The sequence below is a fragment of the Protopterus annectens genome, chromosome 15.part0 (assembly GCF_019279795.1).
Source record: "Protopterus annectens isolate FY-2018-M chromosome 15.part0, PAN1.0, whole genome shotgun sequence".
Lineage (NCBI taxonomy): Eukaryota > Metazoa > Chordata > Ceratodontiformes > Protopteridae > Protopterus > Protopterus annectens.
In genome coordinates this window covers 5,371,362-5,375,354 of record NC_056749.1, presented here as the reverse complement: position 1 = coordinate 5,375,354, position 3,993 = coordinate 5,371,362, and positions in this window count along the sequence as shown.

Genomic DNA, 3,993 nt, shown 5'->3' with positions numbered 1-3,993 from the left:
GGGGGAGTCAGAAAGAAATGCTCTAGTCCACAGTTGGTCCTCTGGTCCCCTTTATGCCTATCCCCCAGTACCTCCGATTCCAGAACTCTTACAGAAAGCCAGCTGGTTTAAGAGCTCAATTATCTTCATTGCCCCCATCTGGTCTCACCAGGTCTGGTTCCCCTTCCTTTGGTCTCATCTTCATTATCCTCTTTGGGTACTGGACACTAGTCCAGACCTTCTGTCACATCCATTGGGCTAAAACATCCAAGTATTCCTGCCCTCAAACATACTGCATGGTTTCTCCAGTTCCATTAATAGCTAGACAGCCCAGGCTGTATTCCCCGGTCCATGACATACTTTTGTCCTCACAGAAAGTTTCCACCAAGAGAATTTACAAGAGCAAGTGGAAAAGATTTTCAACTTGGGCCCTGAAAAATGACACTGATCCTTTTACTTGCCCCTATTTCTTCTGTATTGGAGTTTTTAGCTTCACTTTTTAAAGATGATGTTAGTTTTCCACAGTTGAAGTACAGTTGGCAGCTGTATCAACGTATCACTCAGGAGACAATGCTTCTTGCTTGACTAGTTCCAATTTATGTAAGGCTTTTTCAAAGGTTACCTTCTTGTTCAGACCCCCAGTGAAAGATCCGTCACCTCCCTGGGACTTGACAGTAGTGTTGCAAGGCTTAACTCAACAACCCTTTGAACCTTTAGCAAAAACTGATGTAAAAGTCCTGTCTTGGAAAACAGTCTTTTTAGTTGCTATTACTTCAGCTAAAAGGATTTCTGAACTACAGGCTCTTTCATCAAAAGCCCCATATATTGTTTTTCATAAAGACAGGGTTACCTTACAAACCAGCCCTCCTTTCCTACCAAAAGTAGCTTCTGAATCAAATATAAATCAAACCATTTACCAGTCTTTTTTCCAGAATTGTTGAACATGTTACATCTTTTTGATATACGTAGACAACCTATGTTTCTACTTAACACAGAACAAAACAAAGCATTTCAGAAAAATGGACCAGCTGTTTATCTTTTTTGACCTAGTCAGCTGGGTTCTCATATTTCTAAAGATAAACTGCCAAATGGATAACAAATTGCATTTCCTGGATATATTCTCAGCAAGGTGTCTCTACCCAAACCACCATTCAGCTAGATCCATGCCCACCTCATCTGCCTTCTGGTCTAGAACGTCCATTGAAGATATTTGTGCAGCAGCCACCTGATCTAATGCTCATACATTTGTTACTCAGAATTTTGACATAATTTCCATAACCAGAGCTGCTTTTGGTTCAGCAGTTCTCAGGAATATCCTGCCATGGGGCCATCCAAGATTTATGTAGCTGGGGACTCAGTCCCTTACACTGAGAAGGGATGCAAAGGACAACCTCAGATGTTAAAGTTATGTGCTCACCATAACTAGGCATCTGTGTTGTCCATTCTCCTCCCCCCTTCCTGTCATCTCCTGGACTGACCTGCTGGACCTCTGGAGTCTGTAGTTCCAAGTTTGGGCCCTGATTAAATTTCTGTTCACTTCTATTATATACTGAAAATGTGTTTTTGTATGTCTTTATCACATTATCAATTCTCTGCCTTACCTTTTGGAAAATCCAGTGCACCAACAGTGTTCACAAAGTGTATAGCTCCAGTTACTGCTCATTACAGGTTACAGCATATCCACTTTTTCCATATTTAGACAACATGCTTATCTTTGTAGAGTCTTTTTCAAAGTGTCAGGAATCTTTCATTTTGGACGAGAGGTCACTTACACAAACTGGTATTCCAAGAGAACATCCAGAGGTCTTTCTTCCCGGGATGTCAACTAGACACCTCAGTTCAAGAGCTTTTCATCCACAGGAAAAATGCCAATAAATAAATAAATAAGTAATAGATATTTAGATCTATTTCTAAGGTTTTCTACTCAGACTTCAGTCACTGTGAGGAACACCTCTGGAATTGGGGTCTCACGGCATCTATGATTTTCATGATACCCCTGGCAAGACTCTGGATAAGAAGGATACACTGGTATCTGAAATCTCTTTGGTCCCAGCATCAACATGCTTTATCGATTTTTCAGAAAGAGATCTTTTTATGAAGAGAACAAACATCATTGAATCCAGGTCTCCTCCTTTTCCCTCCCTGCTCCAAAGCAGCCAACATGGACATTTCAGGCTTTATTTGGGGAGCATGTTCAGGAGGGATAAAAGTGCAGGGAGTGTAAAACACCAAGGACAGATGCAAACACTAAATATCTAGGAGATGCTTGCCCTGACCAAGGTACTCAATTCTCTAAACTAGCTTTCATCTCTGGGACCTCTTCAAGTGGTTTCAAACAATACCACAGTTGTATAGCACATCATCAAGCAAGGGAAACCAGGTCATACCCCCTTTGCAAAGAAGTCATGTTAGCTTCGGATATAGCTTCACATTATATTCTCACTCTGCAGGCATCCTACATTGCGTCAGATCAAAATTGTGTGGCAGATAAGCTGATCAGGACCAGGGCAGACCCTCACAAATGGAAACTAGATTTGAGGGCTTTCTAACATTTGATTCATCTGTGGGGAGGTACTCAATTAGACTTTTTTTCTCCTCTTCGAACATTCAACTGGCAAGAGACTGTTTCAGGACTCTATGCAAGAAGGCCTGGAAGATGGATGCCTTTTCTTTGGACAGGAATGTTCCTGTATGTTTTTCTATCATTTCCACTAATATCAAGGTTACTTCTGAAGATTCAGAAGGAATCCCAAGATCATTTTGGTGACTCCCTACTGCCCAGGCACCCATGATTCACCCTTCTTTCAGAAATGTCCAGAAACAATGACCACAAGCTTCTCATAGACTGGCAGTACTCTCTCAAGAACAGGTGTGTTTGATGCACTCCGACATCAATCATTTTCAGTTGACTGCTTGGATGATAAGGGTCTTATTTCCTTTTAGCCGCCTGTTTATTGACGACGTGCAGCAGGTACTAATGGAGACTAGAAAGCCGCTGCTAGAAAACCATATATTAGCAAATGGAAAAGGTTTTCTAGTTGGTGCCAACAACATAACCAGCATCCATTCAAGGCTAGTCGATCTCGGTTTTACAAAATGTGTGATTTACTATCCAATGGCCTTTCTTGTTCCTCTATCAAGATTCACTTATTAACCATTTCAGCATGTCTGCCCATGAATTCTCTTCTTTCAAGGCAGTGGCATGTCAAAATGTTTTTTGTAATGTGTTTTGCATAAGAGGCCTCCAAGTAAACTGGTGGCCCCTTCTTGGGATCTTAATTTTGTATTAGAGAAGCTAACACTTGCTCCATTTGAACCAATTAATCTGGCCGACTTGACATTCTTAACATAGAAAACATTTTTACTAATTGCTCTGCCCTCTGTAAGAAGTGTGTCTGAGTTGCAAGCTCTTATGTTGAGTCAACCCTATCTCTTATTCCATATGGACATGGTTTCTTTGAGAACATACTTTTATGCTTAAAGTTGCATCCAAGTTTTCTTTAAGCCAAACTATCTGTCTCCATTTTATTTGCTGAACCTAAAAATGAGGGAGAAAGGATACTCCCTACCTTGGATATCCACAGACAACTTAGGCACTATCTTGACAGAACTAAATCTTTTAGATCTTCAGAATTTATTTCTTGTGAAGGTAAGAAGAGACAACCTGTGTCATAACAGACTATTTCCAATGGTTGTCTAAGGTTATTACCTTTTGTCATACTCACCATAACAAATCTATTCAGGCAGGGTCAGGCCCCACTCTGCTAGGGCCTTTGCTTCATCTATGGCTTTTTGGAAAGGGATGTATTCTAGAAATATTCTTCAAGCTCTTCTTGTCATCTATACATACTTTTACAAAGCACTGTAAGCTTGATTCCTTCTTTAGGTCCAGGTCAGGCTTTGCTAGGACCATTCTCCATGAGCTCCCAGACTCCTCTTCTTCCACCTCCCAAATGTTGTAAGCTAGTGTAATGTACCCATATAGCTAAGGCTACTTCAGTTGTGATCAGTATA